The sequence below is a fragment of the Nicotiana tabacum genome, chromosome 14 (genome assembly GCF_000715075.1).
Source record: "Nicotiana tabacum cultivar K326 chromosome 14, ASM71507v2, whole genome shotgun sequence".
NCBI classification, from domain to species: Eukaryota; Viridiplantae; Streptophyta; class Magnoliopsida; order Solanales; family Solanaceae; genus Nicotiana; species Nicotiana tabacum.
Genome location: NC_134093.1, coordinates 52,232,273 through 52,252,768, shown reverse-complemented (window position 1 = coordinate 52,252,768; position 20,496 = coordinate 52,232,273). Strand labels below are relative to the sequence as shown.

Genomic DNA, 20,496 nt, shown 5'->3' with positions numbered 1-20,496 from the left:
TTTCGAAACCTATTTCAAATGTAAGGCTCACGCAGCGGTATAAGGAAAGATTTTCATTGAAGTAGTAAAATGTGAATACGAGGCGGTACCTCGTTGTGATTTTCATTGTACATTCCATGTTGGAACAACTTGTTGATTTGAATGGTCATTGTTCTTCTTTCAATCATTCATCAGTATTTTGATTGTGTTTGGTTATTCGTTGCTATCTTGGTGTTAGGACGATTGTTGTTTCTTGTGTGAGTCATGCATTCTACTTGATTGTTGTGTTGTGTTAATATTCCAATCTGTGCCTCCGTTATAACTTGGTGAATTGATTGTCAATATGAATTTAATTGCATGGAGTCATTATATCATATTCTGCTATGTTGTTGGTAACATAATGATTTAAATAAAAGAATTATTGACATGCTTTATTCTATGTGCCTCTTAAGATAGAACTCGTTATCTCACTCGGTGCCTTATTATTATTCTAAATAGTTATCACTTTGTCACTATAAATGGGTTCTCAAATTATACTCATCAGCCTGTTAGATGTTTTCCTTACTTACAATTGTTATCATATTTTTCTTTAACAAATTCTATATTTAATTCGTTAATTGATCTTATGTTTTTCTTTATTTAAAAATGATACTTTTATTCAATTTATTTGATTTCTAAAGTAAACCCATCCGATACTCTATTTCGTATAAGTGGTATATTATTTTACTTTAATTGATTTCTAAAATAAACTTATTATTTCATTTGACACCTTACTTTATTCACGGTTGTTATTATGTTTTATGGTGTTAAAATGTAGCTCTCGTTCATCGAAATTGATATTTTGCACGGTTGCAAAGTACATGGTAGCACGTGGGGTTTGCCGTGCGAAGGTGATTGTTATTGTGAGCACGAGGTGCCATATGTGTAAGATTTGGAAATTATGGTTCATGACTTGTGGTTTATGAGGTGTGGTGCCTTAGGGTAATTATTGTTGTAAGTTCATGCATTGGAAGCGATTTGATTATTTGAGTTGTCATCATTTTCTTTCCTTATTTGAGTTTATTTACATCTCATTGGTGTTCTAATTATGTTGTTTCTTTATTACTCGTTTACTACTTGCTACCATTTATGTTTCTATTACTTCATTATTGGTTGTAAATCAATAATTTTTCCGCCATTGGTCTTGCATTGATGTTCTTTTTATTGTTAGCTTATATATATCTTGAACAGGTTTCTATGTCTAGTAGGTGTCTTGACCTAGGCTCGTCACTACTCTACCGAGGTTAGGCTTTGATACTTACTAGGTACCATTGTGACGTACTCATGCTATACTTCTGCACATTTTTGTCCTGATCCAGGTATTCTGATTGTGTTGTTGAGAGTTGCGTCTGCGCGGCATGAGAATTCAAGGTATACCTGCTTGACGTTCGCAGGCCTCAGAGTCACTATCTTACTTCATTATGCTTCTGTTAAATTGTAATTCAAAGCAATATTATGTTTAGAAATTCTAGTGTGTTTTAGTAGTGCTTATGATTTCGTACTAACGGTTTTGGGAAATGTATAGTTACTGGACATTTGCGGCTATGTATGTCATTTAATGATTTCTGATAAATGATTAAATAGTTCAATTATGTTATTCAATCAGCATGTGTTAGGCTTACCTAGTCTTAGAGACTAGGTTCTATCACGACATCATACGGTAGAAAACTGGGGTCGTGACAAATATGGGTTAACCGAAATCGACTCAATATCATCAAACAATACTAGAGAATTCAATTGCAATAGATAGAGTTAAGATCTTTACACTTTTTTCAAAAAGACAACAAACGTCAAACTGGGGTTTGCCCGGTCAAACCCCGGGTCCAATGGTAGATTCCGTCCATCCATAACCTCACGATTTCATATATGTGATTAGTTTCAAAATGCGAGTCCAAATCGAATCTCAAAACTCAATTTCTTATTTTTCAAAAACTTAGCAAAGTTTCACCAATTTCTACTTTGATTCAAATGGTTTTGATATTAAAATCTAAGATATGTTGATGGAATATGATTAGAAATAGATTAGAACCACTTGCCCAAGGTTTGTAGGTGAAAATCCCTTCTCCAAATCGCCACCTACTGAGTTTAGGGTTAAAAAATATTAGAATGAGTTCAAAAATCCCGTCTGCCAACTCTTTAACCAGCTGCATATTTCACATTTGCGACACATGGTTTGCATTTGCGAACCCTCGCAATTGTGGACTAGGGCTCGCATTTGCGAATCCTGACAGGCTCAACATGCATCGCAATTGCAATAAAGCCTTCGCAATTGCGAACTGGGGAACATCGCAAAGGCGGGCAAATTGTTCGCAATTGCGAACATGACCAAATTCTGCTAGGTTCGCAAATGCGAAGGTGAGATCGCATTTGCGACAACTGCCCATCACCTATCGCCTTCGCAAATGCGAGCCTGGTGTTCGCATTTGCGACACCAGAGCAACATACATCAGTTTCTGCAAATATCCAGTCCAAATTACTTCTGGAACATGTCTGAAACTTATCTGAGCCATTGGGGCTCCAAACTAAACATACACACAAGTCTAACAATATCATACGAACTCGCTCGCGCGATCAAAACACAAAAATAGCATCTAAAACTACGAATCGAACACTAAAATGCATGATTTTCAAAGAAATTTTCAAGAACTTCTAGAATTAGAACTAAGCATTTGAAACCTATCAAATCAGCTCCAAACAACACCAAATTTTGCAGACAAGTTCTAAATACCATAACGTACCTATTTCAAATCCCAAAATCAAATTCCGAGCTCGATAGCTAAAAGTCAACCTACGGTCAAACTTTTCAACTTTTAATTGCCAAATTTCGGCAAGTCAACACAAATCAACCTACGGACTGCCAAAATCAATTCCGGGCATACACCCGAGTCCGAAATCACGATACAAAACTATCAGAGTCATAAAAACACAGTTCCTGGGTCGTTTTCACAAAATTCAAAGTTTGGTCAATAATTTCAAATTTAAACTTCTAAGTCAAGAATCAAGGGTCCAATTCAACTCGAAAGCTTCCCAGAACGAAACTAATCAGCCCCGCAAGTCATAAAAGCATAAATATACATGTGTGAAGCAATAAAAATGGGTAATGGGGCGCAATTACACAAAACGACAAATCGGATCGTTGCACATCATTATACATGTGTTATCTTTATATTAGACTCTGATTGTCTTCTTCTGCGCTTGTCACTGCTTTCAGCCCAAGGTTAGCTCTGTTACTTATTGAGTACATGGTTTGTTGTACTCATACTACACTCTGCGCTTCGTGTACAGATCCAGGTACATCTGGACGTGGTAATTGCTAGATCTATGCTAGTACCTGTTTGGAGATTTCAAGGTAGCAGCTATGACGTCCGCGAATCTTGACTCTCTTTTACTTATTTTCTTCAGTACTGTTCTATTAATCAGACAGTTGTACTAGGGAGCTTGTTTATGTTTTGATACTCAGTAGTGCTCTTGTACTCGTTGACACCGTATTTTGGGGTGGTTGTAGTAGTATTTATGTTATTTGTAGCAGATATTTATGACATTTCCATTGTTTAGTTTATTAAATGATGTTTATTCAAACGTCTAACTGCTATGCGGTTGTCTTGCCTAGCAAGTGTGTTAGGCGCCATCACGACGGATTGGGATTTTTGATCGTGACAATTTTATATAAATCTCAAACACACCCAACGGAATATACAACAATCCAATAAAAAACAACTCAAAATTAGGAGAAATATTTAAAAATACATTACCACATCATAGGTTCTAGAAGTTGATATATCTACATAATCATAATGATTGTTTGCGACCTCAACTTCAGTACAAATCTTATTTTAGTATTTTGTACGAATCTCAATACAAATTTTATTTTAATAATTATGGACCACAGGTGCCATGGGGGCTGAAAACGGAACACTCAAAGGCACCAGGGTGACACTTGGGGCCACAATATGCACCAAATACAGTCGCTGTCAGTCTTACAACACTTGGTGTACATACAAAATCCAAGTTTTCTAGGACGACTAAAATAGAAGGGTCCTGCATACAAAAAACAAGTCTCATAATACTCATACATTTATCAAAGCCATCACTAATTTGGAAAAAAATGAAGATTAATGTCTAACTCACTTATATTTGTGTGAATTCTATTGTAGTAAATTATTGGAACTTTACGAAATATAGTTTGAAAAGCTGCTAAATCTTTTTCTTTTTAGGAGATAAATTTACTTTATGAGCACCACACAAACACATACATATTTTCAGTTTTCTTGAAAAAACTTTGTATTAAGACAATAGCTGTTGTCAGACAAAAATGATCAATACTATGATTTAAAATTATAGATTCCTTTTACCTTATTCAAGATACACATCGTATACTACATTTAGAAAATTTCATTTAAAAATAGAACATGATACTAACTTAAAAAGCGAAAAGTTTAAATTCTTTGCACACCCTAAACTTTGAGGGCTTAAAATTGAAAGTTTGTCCTAATATACTTCATATATACGGATACATTTGTGCCAATTATCAATTTCTATACGCCCTATCATTAAATGATATTTATGTTTTTTGACACCTTAAATAATTACCACAAATTGATGCTTGGACTAAAAACTGATCAATTAGAACTATAAATAGAGTCACATACCATAATAACTTTATATGATCGATTAACATATGTATTAATCTTTTGAATGTAGAAAGTAGATCTTTCATGATCATGCTATTAGTATTAGGGGTGGGCATAAAATCCGAAAAATCAAATTCCGAACCGAATCGAATTAATTTGGTATTTCGGTTTCAGTCTTTTCGATATTTCGGTTTATTTCGGTATAAAAATTTTGGTATTTCGTTAATTCGGTATGGTATACGGTATTGGATTTTTGATTTTTTGGTATTTCAGTATACCGAAATACCGAAATAGTTTAGTCCAAGCCCAACTTTATTTTTGTTGCTGCATAGTTGGAAACGTCGTAGATCACAACTTTTACTGTTGTCAGGTGACTTGTTTATCACCCAATATGGGCTGGGTTAATCCATGGGGAGCCCTGATATTTTCAATCAGTTTTAGTTTATTAACAGTCCATTTAGATAAAATCTGAATGATTTCTTAAAACACTTGCCTATCTTACTAAAATGAAATCTGCAATGGTATATCCAAAATGGTTATTTTTTCTTTGTGAAATGTCCCAAAGTGATGCCTAGTCTTATAGCAAAACTTGATTTTACCTTCTTTGTACAACCTTTTCCACGTTCTATTCTAAAAATATAGAAATAGAGAGTAAATTGTGTACTGATGTCTTATTCAATACTAAGGTGTTAAATAATTATATTCTTGACTATCATGCAATAGGATATTTGGTATACATGGTGTACTGGTGTTAATGTAAATAATTTGTGACTAAATAAGCATAATTCGGATGTAACAACATAATATTCTTAAATATAGCATCTCTACTCTTAGAATTTTAAAATATTAGAATTTAATTAAACATTAAGAATATAAAATATGTAGAGAGAACATAGCTTTATTTACAAAATAGATGCATAGAAACTACTCTTGTTCTGAATTTCCTAAACTTTCAATAATATTCTATAAACGTGTTTTATATATCATGACCTTTGCAAAAGATTCTTACTTTATTTCAGTTTTTGTATAAAAAGAATCGCAAATTAAAATTTTTTCGTTATCAAGCTGATTGAACTGTACTATTACGGATTACCAGCCTCATTTAACCTTGTGCATGTTAAAACAATCTCAACCCATTTAGCCTTGATAAGAACCTGCTGAGTTCGGGCTGTGCTACGTATTACGTCGTATGTCCCCACAGTCGGTGCCTTCGTCGAAATACTCTTGTCTAAAAACCTAATATGCAATTCTACCAAGATCACACTTTTTGTGCCTCAGGTGAAACTTTTTGACCTTTTGTTTGGGATATCAAGTCATCAAAAGGTTTTTTTCTGCAGATACACCAATTTATGTACCATTTTTTTAATTAAGAAACAAACAAAATTTTTGATTCTATATCAGATTGATTTTTGGTGGAACCTCAAACGACATGGATTAAATTAGTTAAGGAGTGGGGGAGACAGTGAAGATTTGGTTTAAACCGAAATCATACCAAACCAAAATAAGATATACCGAACCGTATCAAAATATTTTGGTACGGTATTTGATATAAACAATTGATAAACCGAATACCGAAATACCGAACCGAAGTACCGAATGACCACCTAATTAGTATTATGGTAGCTATTATATTAATGTCTAATTGATTAAAGAACAATTTGCTTGTTGTGTCCTATAAAGGAGAAATGTATACTTAAAAAAATGTAATTAATGTAATATAGTACGGGAAAAAATAAGTTGACCAACTGGCATACCATAACGAGTGGCATCCTATTGAACAAATTCATCAACGTTTTCGGCGTCAAGGTCTTTTGATACCGGAAGTAGTAAAACATTCAATTCAGTTGACTTGACCTCCTCATTTGCCATAAGTTGTAGAGCTACCATATTTGTAATAAAGTTTGTGTTAATTATTTTGATATCTAAAAATAATCTCTTTTGATAGTTGAGGTTGAAGTAGGGGGGAGAAAGTAGTGAGAGAAAAATCCGAACATTTATATATAATAAAATTATACTAACCAGATTGTGATGACCCAAAATGTCATCTTTAAATTTAATAATTAATTTTGTATTCTAAGAGCTCGAAAAGCACTAATTATCATTCCTCGACTTGCGTGCGTAGTCCATAAAATTTTTCGAAAAGTTTTCAGGTAAAAAATGAATTAAAATGTGAATTAGAGCTTTAAAACTCAACTGAGTTGACTCTGGTCAATATTTTGAGCAAACGGATTCGGATCAGTGTTTTGATAATTCCGGTAGGTCCGTATCGTGATTTAAGACTTAGGCGTATGCCCGGAATGAAATTCCGAGGTCCCTAGCCCGAGGTATGGAATTTTGATAAAAAATTAAAAGTTTAAGTTCAAATAGTGACCGGATATCAAATTATATGCAAACAACCCCGGAATAGAATTTTAATAATTTCAACAGCTCTGCATGCTGATTTTGGACTTAGGAGCGTGATCAGAATTTTATTTGGAAATCCGTAGTGGAATTAGGCTTGAAATGCCGAAAGTTGAATTTTTGGGAAGTTTGACCGAGGGGTTGACTTTTTGATATCGGGGTCGAAATCCGGTTCTGAAAATTTTTATAGCTCAGTTATATTATTTATGACTTGTGTGCTAAAATTAAAGTCATTCCGAATTGATTTGATGTGTTTCAATACAAGATATAGAATTTAAAAGTTCAAAGTTCATTGATTTTGATTTGAGGTGTGATTTGTCGTTTTGATGTTGTTTGATGTAGTTTGAAGCCTCGACTAAGTTCGTATGGTATTTTGGGATATGTTGAAATAATTGGTTAAGGTCCCGAGGGTCTCGGGTAGATTTCGGAAGGTAAACGGAATGGATTTCGGACAAAGAGTGCTGGAAATTTCTGTTGCAGAAATTTCGTGCGTGGAGCCAACTTTGGAAGCTTATATCTCGCTATTCATAAGGAATCAGAATATTTTCAAAACATGAAAGTTGTATTTATTTGATTATAGTTTCCAAAAAGTTAAACCATTCATTATTTGGATATTTGTACAGAAAGTTATGACGGATTGAATGAAGGCTAGTAGAGCAGTTTTGCCAGAAATTCTGATGCATGGAGCCGATTTTGGGAGCTTATATCTCGAGATTTATAAGGAATCAGAAAAGTTGAAAAACATGAAAGTTGTAGTAGTTGGATTCTAGTTTCCATAAAGTTAAACCATTCATTAGTTTGACATTTGTACAGAAAGTTATGATGGATTGAATAAAGGCTAGTAGAGCAGTTTTGCCAGAAATTTCGCCAGAAATTCTGATGCATGGAGCCGACTTTGGAAGCTTATATCTCACAATTTATAAGGAATCAGAAAAGTTACAAAACATAAAAGTTATAGTCGTTGGATTCTAGTTTCCAGAAAGTTAAACCATGCATCATTTGGACATTTGTACATAAAGTTATGACGTATTGAAGAAAGGCTGGTAGAGCAGTTTCTGGTGGACTTTTAGTGACGGAAAATGGACTTTTAGTGACGGAAAATGGACTTTTAGTGACGGATTGGCAGAAACTTAAGGACCAAAAATGGTCATTTCATTCATTTCGTTTTGTTTTTTGGAGCACGGTTCTTGGGCGATTTTCACGGGAAAATATTGGGGTAAGTGTTCCTTATCCTATATTGATTATATTTCATGATTCCATACTCATTTATATCATGAATCCGTGAATTTATGGAAGAATAATCAAGATTTTTGCAAAATCTTTCAAAAACGAAAATTTAAGATTTGGAGGTCGAGTTGTTATCGGATTTTGGTAAAATTGGTATGTGTGGACTCGTAATTGAATGGGTTGTCGGATTTTATAAGTTTTGCCGGATTCCGAGATGTGGGCCCCACGGGCAAATTTTGAGCTAATTTTGGATTTTAATGAAAATATAATATTTTTTTATAAAATTTCGGTATAAAAATTTTGGTATTTCGTTAATTCGGTATAGTATACGGTATTGGATTTTTGATTTTTTGGTATTTCAGTATACCGAAATACCGAAATAGTTTAGTCCAAGCCCAACTTTATTTTTGTTGCTGCATAGTTGGAAACGTCGTAGATCACAACTTTTACTGTTGTCAGGTGACTTGTTTATCACCCAATATGGGCTGGGTTAATCCATGGGGAGCCCTGATATTTTCAATCAGTTTTAGTTTATTAACAGTCCATTTAGATAAAATCTGAATGAAATCTGCAATGGTATATCCAAAATGGTTATTTTTTCTTTGTGAAATGTCCCAAAGTGATGCCTAGTCTTATAGCAAAACTTGATTTTACCTTCTTTGTACAACCTTTTCCACGTTCTATTCTAAAAATATAGAAATAGAGAGTAAATTGTGTACTGATGTCTTATTCAATACTAAGGTGTTAAATAATTATATTCTTGACTATCATGCAATAGGATATTTGGTATACATGGTGTACTGGTGTTAATGTAAATAATTTGTGACTGAATAAGCATAATTCGGATGTAACAACATAATATTCTTAAATATAGCATCTCTACTCTTAGAATTTTAAAATATTAGAATTTAATTAAACATTAAGAATATAAAATATGTAGAGAGAACATAGCTTTATTTACAAAATAGATGCATAGAAACTACTCTTGTTCTGAATTTCCTAAACTTTCAATAATATTCTATAAACGTGTTTTATATATCATGACCTTTGCAAAAGATTCTTACTTTATTTCAGTTTTTGTATAAAAAGAATCGCAAATTAAAATTTTTTCGTTATCAAGCTGATTGAACTGTACTATTACGGATTACCAGCCTCATTTAACCTTGTGCATGTTAAAACAATCTCAACCCATTTAGCCTTGATAAGAACCTGCTGAGTTCGGGCTGTGCTACGTATTACGTCGTATGTCCCCACAGTCGGTGCCTTCGTCGAAATACTCTTGTCTAAAAACCTAATATGCAATTCTACCAAGATCACACTTTTTGTGCCTCACGTGAAACTTTTTGACCTTTTGTTTGGGATATCAAGTCATCAAAAGGTTTTTTTCTGCAGATACACCAATTTATGTACCATTTTTTTAATTAAGAAACAAACAAAAATTTTGATTCTATATCAGATTGATCTTTGGTAGAACCTCAAACTACATGGATTAAATTAGTTAAGGAGTGGGGGAGACACTGAAGATTTGGTTTAAACAGAAATCATACCAAACCAAAATAAGAAATATCGAACCGTACCGAAATATTTTGGTACGGTATTTGATATACACAATTGATAAACCGAATACCGAAATGCCGAATCGAAATTCTTAAATATCGAACCGAAGTACCGAATGACCACCTAATTAGTATTATGGTAGCTATTATATTAATGTCTAATTGATTAAAGAACAATTTGCTTGTTGTGTCCTATAAAGGAGAAATGTATACTTAAAAAAATATAATTAATGTAATATAGTACGGGAAAAAATAAGTTGACCAACTGGCATACCATAACGAGTGGCAACCTATTGAACAAATTCATCAACGTTTTCGGCGTCAAGGTCTTTTGATACCGGAAGTTGTAAAACATTCAACTCAGTTGACTTGACCTCCTCATTTGCCATAAGTTGTAGAGCTGCCATATTTGTAATAAAGTTTGTGTTAATTATTTTGATATCTAAAAATAATCTCTTTTGATAGTTGAGGTTGAAGTAGGGGGGAGAAAGTAGTGAGAGAAAAATCCGAACATTAATATATAATAAAATTATACTAACCAGATGCATAAAGTAAGAAGGCTAGAACCAAACAAACATCGTTGGAGAACTCTTTCCACCCATTATGATCAATGAAGAAAAACTACGATTATGAAAAAGAAGTTGCAACAATTGTATTGCCTTCGTGATAAATTTATAGGGAGAGTAACAAGCTTTTCTTTCCTTGTTATAAAAGAGGGAGTAGTTAATTGAGTCGGCTAAAAATGACATTAGTATTATTAAATACAAATTATTGGTTTTGATTGAGCAAGATAAAAGTGACATTTCAACTAACATATACAAATTATTGGTTTTGAAAAATTTTCATGAAAAATGACATTCTTGTACCAAATATAAATAATAGGCATCTTATCTGTCTACAACTTTTTACATGTTGCTTTTTTAAATTTATTATATCAATATTAATGTGTATAATTTCTCCATTAATATGTCATTGCTTTTAAAATTTGCAAGAAAATTTTATTAATACAAGACGATAGTTATTGAAAGTAAGAAAGAGCATTATACCTAAAAGATCCTCTTACTAATGCAAAGTAGTACTTAAAAATAAATATTTTTAATATACACTAAAAGTCTAGAAAGTAAGAACAAATGTTACAATGAAAAGGCCAACATATCTGTCACAAACCAAAATCTCATCTAATCGTGATGACACCTAACTGCGACATGCTAGGTAAGCCAAACAGCAAATAACACAACTCGAATGAAAGATTATCAATAAATAATAAATAAGATTGAGAAAATTCATACAATTATCCCAAGGACCGGTAGTACAAGTCATGAGCGACTAAGAACAAGATTACGAGTGCAACTCTAATATGAACAGAGATTACATGATCTATTTAAAATTTACATAAACAGAATATAAAACCTAAACGACCATGAACAAGTGACAACTTGTATCTAGAATGCTGGTACCTCTACAATGTTGGCCTTCATCATCACAGCAGCTCAACTCTGCAATCTGCACGCAAGGTGTAAAAGTATAGTATGAGTATAACTAACCCCATGTACTTAGTAAATCTCTTGACTAACCTCAGTGAAGTAGTGACGAGACTTTAAGTCAAAAGATACTAATTTTATGAAACCTAAAATGTTCATGAATGTACATGTGCACAAGAACAATAACAAAAGCTAAGCATGAAATACAAGTAAGGCCATCGATATATATAGACAAGACATGCACAAGCATTGTAAACAAACTAATAGTTCAACATATAGAGAAGATATGCATTTGATATCAAATAACCAGTTAACAGTTGCATATAGAAAAGATATGCATAGATAAACAAGTCATTTTACACGAATTAATATATAGAGAAGATATGTACAGTGAATTATTTCATCATGTAAAACAACATATAGAGAAGATATGAATAAAAGACATGTATACATTACGGTGATAGCATTTAGAAAAGATATGTGTCACGACCCAAAATCTCAACCAGTCGTGATGACTCCTAACACATTTGCTAGGCAAGCCGGACATAACAATAAAGAACCAAAATAACAAAATTTACAGAAATAACATATGTCTAAAACCTTAATATAGCAAAATACCACTACTACATGATATAGCCCCTAGAAACTGGTAAATACATAGTCATAAGCTCTAATATAGAAATACAAGTCTGAAATGACCAAGTACAATACTGTCTGAAATAAAGATAACAGTAATTAAGAAAAGAGACGCCAAGACTGCGGTCAAGAATGCAGTTCTACCTTGTCTCTCAGCAATCAACTCTGCTGCTAGCCTCGGCTACTAATGATTGGGTCTAGCACCTGAATTTGCATAATTAAGTGCAGAGTATAGCATGAGTACAACCAACCTAATGTACTCAGCATGTATCATGACTAACCTCGGCGAGGTAAAAGAGGCAACAAATATAAGTAAAACTTGCTATAACCTAAATAGTTTCATCAATTCAACAAGTACAAAAACAAATAGTGTGACCAACTCAAAAATGTAACGACCCGAGTGGTAATTTTGAGCATTTTTGCTTCATTCGGTGGTTTGAGGGTTTGAGTAGCTTCATATGGTTTATTATGACCTACGGGTATCATCGGTTTTAGTTTTCAAGCGGTTCGGAATTGATTCGAGGGAATGATTCTTAGATAGAAAGTTTTAAGTCGGAAGAGTTGACCAAGTTTGACTTTTATGTATTTGACCTCAGATATGAGTTTTGATGGTTCCGGTAGGTCCGTATGGCAATATTGGACTTGAGCATATGCCCAGATTTGCATTTGAATGTTTCTAGAAGGTTTTGGCTATAATTGGCAAAAGTTGGCAATTTGAAGGTTTGGAAAGTTCATAGGTTTGATCGGGAGTAGACTTCGATGTTATCGAGTTTGGATTATTATTCTAGGAGTTAAAATAGGTTTGTTATATCATTTGCAACTTGTGCGCAAAATTTGAGATGATTACAAGTTGTTTAGACATGTTCGGGAAATAGTTCACTAAGATTGATTTGAGGTGCGATTCATAGTTTTGATGTTGTTATGTTGGATTTAATACCTCAATCAGTTCCGTATTATGTTTTGGAACTTATTGGTATGTTCGGACGGGTCCTAGTGGCTCGGCTGATTTTGGATAGATTTGGGTTCTAAGGTGCGGGTCTGGGTTAACCTTTTGGTTGACTTTGAGTATTTGATAAAATATTCGATCTTTATCGCTTGGGTTTGTTTCCCATGGCATTTCTAGAGTATTGTTTGGCTTACTCGGTATTTGATTTGTCTTGTTCGAGGTAAGTAACATATCTAAAATTATATTTGAGGGTAATTAACCCTAGGAATGGTGTTATATATGATGTGTTGGGGTGACGGGCGTGCGTGCGTGCGCGAGGATGTTCATGATTTGAGTGAACTTTAGACTATTACCGGACTTGTGTTACTATAATTATTTCTTATATCAGTGTTTATTTTATTCACTTGATTATTTGAGCTATGATTCATGTTAGAAATCATGTTTAAGCTATGTGCTTATTTGGTTGAGACGTAATGGGGCTATTCTTGCTGTTTTAAGCTGTACGTTGTAACTGCGGTGATTTACTTAGTCATGATTCCTCATTTGCATGTCATGTTGCAGTCTCTATACATTAATTATTTGCTACATCATACATGTTGTTGTGTTCTATATGTGATACTGTTTTGGCTGAATTCTATGAGATTGTGAGCCCTTGAGACTCGAGAGGTTGTTGACTGATGTGGGCCGTAGAGCCGTATTGTGAGTGTTATATGGATTGGGTTGCACGCCGCAACATGCCTTATTACCTATTTAGTGATATATGGATCAGGTTGCACGCATGTCACGATTCAAAATCCTAACCTGTTGTGATGGCACCTAACACATTACTAGGCAAGGCGATAATCACATAATAACTACACATTTGGATTAAAAACATGATTTAATAAGTTCAACAGTGAAAAATCTCATAAATAAATGATAAGAACAACCGCGACTCAACTACAAAAATCCCAAAAATCTGGTGTCACCGAATACATGAGCTATTAATGTCAACATAGTCTAAAACTCTAGTAAACCTGTCTGAGAAAATAGAATAGTACTGAAATAAAATAAATGAAAGGAGAGTCAAGGTCTGCGGGCGTCATAGCAGCTACCTCAAGGTCTCCGAACAGGTATTATAACCACTCTAGCAACCACCATGTTCAGATGTACCTGGATCTACACACGAATTACAGAGTGTAGTATAAGTACAACCGATCCAATATACTTAATAAGTAACAGGACTAACCTTGGGCTGAAAGTAGGGACAAGCTCAGAATGATAAAGTCTGAATCAAAATAATGACAACACAAATATAACAAGATAATGACAGTAATAACTCAGAGAACTTCCATATTCAGCTCGTACACAGTACAAAAATTTAGGCATGATTTCACGTTCAATAATTTAAGCTCAACTCTGATAAAATATGCAAGTACAACTAGCATGAGGAATGTTGCATCTCTATGACTACTTGTCAAATATGCATGTCAGATGTAATGCATCACAGTGATAATCCAAGGTACTCACACTCTCAGAGTACTAAATAAGTCTGTCTCAAACTCCCACGCATCACACACAATTACTTAGCACTGTACGAGTGCCTGCGCTTACTGCTGGTATGTCAGACTACGGAGGGGCGGATCCTGCCCAACCGCTAATATAAAGCCAATATGGCCTACCGAGGCGTGCAACCCGATCCCATAATAATAAATAAGCCAATAAGTCTTGCTGCGGTGTGCAGACCGATCCCATAATATCACTCAAAATCCGGCTCTCAGGCCCCAACTCAGTCATCAATCTCTCTAGTCTCACGTGCTCACAAAACTTATGCCACTTAGCCCAAACAATGACAACATGATGTAACAGTAAATGAGAACAGAGACTGAGATATGATATGCAAATGAATAAATATGACTGAGTACATAATTGCAACCTAAGCAAATAACTCAACATCAAAAATACCGTCAGTGTGTAATGACCCAACCAGTTATTTTAACTTTTAAAACCCCGTTCCCTAAAATAAAACTTCCCATAGGTGCTTGTAATGATTTATGACTTGCGGGGATGGTTGGTTCGGGATTTGGAAGTGTTTGGGGTGAAATCGGAACACTTGGTTCCTTAAGTTGGCCTTAAAGTGCTAAGTTTGACTTCGGTCAACATTTTGAAAAAATGACCCCGGAATAGAATTTTGATGATTCCAACAGCTCCGCATGGTGATTTTGGACTTAGGAGCGTGTTCGAAATTTTATTTGGAAGTCCGTAATTAAATTAGGCTTGAAATGGCTAAAAATAAGAATTTAAGTTTGGATGTTTGACCGATGAGTTGACTTTTTGATACCGGAGTCGGAATCCAGTTCCGAAAATTTTCATAGCTCCGTTGTGTAATTTATGACTTGTGTGCAAAATTTGAGGTCAATCGGAGTTGATTTGATAGGTTCCGACATCGAATGTAGAAGTTGAAAACTCTTAGTTTCATTAAGCTTGAATTGGGGTATGATTCATGGTTTTAGCGTTGTTTGATGTGATTTAGAGGTTCGACTAAGTATGATGTTTTAGGACTTGTTGGTATATTTGGTTGAGGTCCCGAGGGCCTCGGGTGAGTTTCGGATGGTTAACGGATCAAAAGTTGGACTTAAAACACTGCTGCAATTTTCCCTTCTGCTGTATATTCTGGGCTGTGATCGAGCCCCAGATCGAACCCAGATATCGAGCCCACAATCGAGGCCTGAGTCGAAGCCAGAGACGAGACTCAGTATCAAATCCACGATCGAAGGCAAGGCTCGAGGGCCATGATTGAAGGCAAGGCTCGAGGGCCAGGATCAAGACCCAAGATCGAACTTGATCGAGGCCATGACCATGTCCTAGGCTCGAGCTCCCAAAATGGAGCTCCCAAGATCGAGCTCCTCGATCGAGCTCCCAAGATCGAGCTCCCTGAGATCGAGCTCCCCTGATTGAGCTCCTTGATCGAACAGGACAAAGCTGTAAGCTATAAAAACAGAAGACATTCGTCCCATTTGCCATTTTTGACGAACTTGAGCTTGAGCAGAGGCGACTTTTGACAGAGTTTCAAGGGAAAAACATTGGGGGTAAGTGATTCTAACTCGGATTTGGTCTACATATACAAGTATATCATTGTTTCCACCATAAATTAGTGTTTTGAGATTTAAATTTGGAAAATTTTTAGAAATCTCATAGAAACGAATTTCTGAGATTTCGGTATCGATTCGGAGTCGGATTTGAGTGAAACTGGTATGGTTGGACTTGTAATTGAATGAGTTGTCGGATTTCATAACTTCTGCTGGATTCCGAGATGTGGGCCCCATGGACGAATTTTTAATTAATTTCGGCATTTTTATTTAAAATGTAGTATTTTCTTATAGAATTGATTCATATAATTTTTAATGATTGTATCGAATTATTTTGGCGAGATTCGAGCCAGACAGAATTGGATAATCGTAGAAAAGGCCTTATAGTGGATTAAATTAGAGCAAGACGAGGTAAGTCTCTTGTCTAATCTTGTGAGGGGAAAATTACCTCATAGGTGATTAAAATTAAATAATTGTTGCTAACTGTGGGGGGCTACGTACGCATAAGGTGACGAGAGTTCGTGCGTAGCTACTATTAATGCTAAAGTCCGGGTAGTTTAGGACTCAAAACATGCATTACTTGTGTAAATAGTATTATTTGATTAATTAATATTAATTGATATATATGAATATATTGTGAGTTGTTAGATAAAGATATTAAAGGATTAAAATCTCATAGGCTTGATTTTCTATTAAAATCAATTAATTGTTAAAAGAAATTGTTCTCCTCCCGAATTTATCTTATAATAAATATACTCTCCTTCCGGAGGCACATAAGAAAATGTCCTCCTTTCTTGTGGAGCGGGCCGAACGCCTCGGCAGGATAGATGCATCTATGGATCGCGCCGCACGTCCCTCGGCAGTGTACATGACACTCTGGATCGGGTCGTACGTCCTCGGCAGAAAACGTGCTTAATAATAATAATAATTACACGATACTTTAATAATTTATTTCAGCTTATGAAGCTAATTAATAAATTGGAAAATCTTTGAAATTTAATGAATTATTATTCTTGGTTGTTAAGGAATTAATTGTTACTCTTGTAAATGAGATTTAATTGATAAATTAGAAATTATTTGAAATGAAGAAATTTAATTAATATATTGAGAATTGTTACATTTGAAGGAATTTGATTATTTCTGCTGATTAAATAAATTATTGTAAATTCTGTAAATCATGCTGATTTAAATATCCTAGTTTTATTTCAGTTATTATTATTGACCCATAGTGAGTGTCAAAGTCGGCCATCTCGTCTCTACCACTTCTAGATTAGGCTTGATACTTACTGGGTACACGTTGTTTATGTACTCATACTACACTTGCTGCACTTTTTGTGCAGGATCTGAGACAGGCACTAGTGGAGGACCTATCATCACATACCCACATCATCTCGAGGCATGGTGGTGAGCTGCCTTTCTGAGCCGTTCCGCAACTACCAGTGTCTCTTTTTATATTTACATTCTATCTATTTCATTTCAGACAGTATTTGGAGTTTTGTATAATCTACTAGATGCTCATTCACTTGTGACACCAGGTCTTGGCACACACATTGGTAGAGTTTGGGTTTTTATTTTCTTGGTTTTAAATTTTATCAATGTATGCTTCATTTATTAGTTCACTTGCTTAGCTGTAGTGTTGGGCGCCATCACGACCTACAGGTGCAATTGGGTCGTGACAAGTGGGTCCCAACAAAATAAGCACATAGCCTAAACATAATTTCTAACATGTATCACAACTCAATTATTCTAACACGTCGAAATTACACAGATAAAAACAAGACTATATAACTACACAGCATCATATAATCAACCGAGTCATAATTACCACGGTGCACGCCCACACCCTTTCACATAGCATGTGTTTCACCCCAACACTAACCATATAACACGTATTCTAGGGATTCATACCCTCGGTACCATGTTTATAAGTGTTACTTACCTTAAAGTGCACAACTCAATACTCCAATAAACCCTTGCCTTGTGAATCGACCTCCGAACGACTCGAATCTAGTCACAAATAACTTAATATAATCAATACAAGCTATAGGAATCGATCCCATACGATAAAGATAAGTTCTTTAACCAAGTTCAAAAAGTCAACCCAAAAAGTTAACCCCGAGCCCATGCCTCAGAACCCAACAAAATTCACAAAATCCGAACACCCATTTAATAACGAGTCCACCCATACAAAAAATATCCAATTCCGACCACAAATCAACCCTCAAATTCCCAAATCTTACTATCCAATCCCTAGTCCAAAATCCCCCAAATTTCACCTTTAAAACACATAATCTAGGTGTAGAAATCAATGGGTATTCAATATTATTGGACAAAAGTGATCAAAACTTGCTTACCTCTTGATTTGCAGTGAAATGCCTCACAAATATCTCCCCTAGCCGAGCTCCACAAACCAAAATATGAAATAATACTCTAACCCTCATTTTGAAATTTTAAATAGTCACCTAGTTGCTCTACTTCGTGAAAACGGAAATTGCCTCGCGTTCGCGAAGCACAAATATTCTCAGCTACCAAATCCTCTTACGCGAATGCGACAACCCAGTCGCGAACACGATGACTAAGACCATATATCTTCGCGATCGTGGTCCTGATCATGCGATCGCATTGAACAAATCACCTACCGCCCTGGGCCTGACCTCCCTTCTTCGCGAACGCGAACTTCTACAAGCGTTTGTGATGCACAACTCCCAGAACCTTCGCGAATGTATCCTAATTCTTGCGAACGCCTAGAACAATTTTTACCAGTCTTCCAAATTCTCTTCGCGATCGCGATCACGAGCCCTCCCTCGCTAACACGTATAAGGAAACCAAATACAACAATTACAACAATCCAACAAGTCCAAAATGAGACGAACATAATCCAAATCACATCTGAGGCCCCCGTGCCCCATCCAAACATACCAATAGGTCCTAAAATACAACACAGACTTCGTCAATGTCTCAAACCACATAAAACAATATTGAAAAAATGAATCTCACTCCAATTCAAGCCTAATAAACTATTAAACCTTCAACTTCTAAAATCAATGCCAAAACACACCAAACCAACTCCGATTGACCTCAAATTTTACACACAAGTCATAAATGACACAACAACCTATTCCAACTCCCGAAATCAAAATCCGAGCCAGGTATCAACAAAGTCAACTCTTGGTCAAACTTCTCAACTTTCCAAACCTTCAACTTTCCAGCATTCGCCAATTCAAGCCAAAACGACCTACAAACCTCCAAATCAATATCCGGACATACACCTAAGTCTAAAATGACCATACAAAGCTATCGAAAACATCAAAACTCTATTCCGGAGTCATTTACTCATAAGTTAATATCCAGTCAACTCTTTTAACTAAAGCTTCCAACCTTGAGACTATGTGTCCCAATTCATTCTGAAATATTCTCGGAACCAAACTAACTACGCAGAAAGTCACATAACTATAAATGAATATAGAATAAGTAATAGATTGGGAAAATGGGTTAAAATACTCAAAATGATCAGTCGGGCCGTTATAACGCCGCAACATGCTTATTGGCTATTGAGTGATATATGGATCAGGTTGCACGCTACAACATGCCTTATTAGCTACTAATTATTATTTGGATCGAGTTTCACGCCACAACATGCCATATTGGCTTTCAATTAGCACTTGGGCAGGATCCTCCCCTCTGGATTCTGACATAACAGAAGTGAGCGCGAGCACATTGATATATACATGTGCTTTGGTTAGGGGCTTTTGAGCTAGGCACCCGTACAATACAGAGTGATTGTATGTGTGTGATGGAGTGGGGGTAATTGAGCCAGGCATCTTGAGTGTGATGAGAGTGAGGGTACTTGACGATATCACTGTGAAATTATTTACATGACATGTATATTTGACATATAGGCATATGTATATTGACATGTCGGTATAGGGATGTACTTTTCTCATACTATTTGGTAAATGAAAAGTTTTATCTACTGTTGTGAATTGGAAAATACAATTCTTTTGATAAACAGATGTATAATTGATTTCAGTTATAAGATTTGGCCTTTGACTGTTATACTTGAAAAGCAGGTCTACTTTTCCGTAGATGTGAACAAGCTTAGCATAATTCCTTTTATGTCATTCTCTTTTACTATCTTTATTATATTATCACGAGTTGTTATTGGCTATTGGTGTTAGACTCTGACCTTCTTCCAAACTCGTCATTGCTTTCAACCTAATGTTAGGTTTATTACTTATTTAGTACATGGGGTCAGTTTTATTCATACTATACTTCTGCATCTTGCGTGCAGATATTAGAGCCGATGCTGCTGTGTATGGGGGAAGTCGGCATTGAAGATATACCTGCTTTCTGGATATAGCTACCACTTGTCCTTGGTAGTTTTAGATTTTAATTTCTGTTTATGTATATTCCAAATAGATGTTGTATTTATTTTCATACCAATATTATAAATCTAAGTCTTAGTGGCTCATGACTCTTACTACTAATCCATGGGAGTTTGTATAGATGTTCAGTTATTTTAATTAGTTGCTC

At 35.1% G+C, this 20,496-nt stretch overlaps 1 long non-coding RNA gene across 2 annotated transcripts; it reads right to left on the bottom strand.

Moving 5' to 3' along the window:
* Positions 1-3,725: 3,725 nt before the first annotated feature.
* Positions 3,726-10,548, bottom strand: LOC107827393 (uncharacterized). Of its 2 annotated transcripts, none has more exons than XR_012698659.1 (3): positions 10,372-10,548; positions 6,404-10,232; positions 3,726-4,056 (listed from the first exon to the last, which is right to left on the bottom strand). It is a non-coding gene; the product is annotated as an uncharacterized LOC107827393 (long non-coding RNA). The 2 variants fall into 2 exon arrangements; XR_012698658.1 differs by having other exon boundaries at positions 10,107-10,232; positions 10,372-10,528.
* Positions 10,549-20,496: the final 9,948 nt, after the last annotated feature.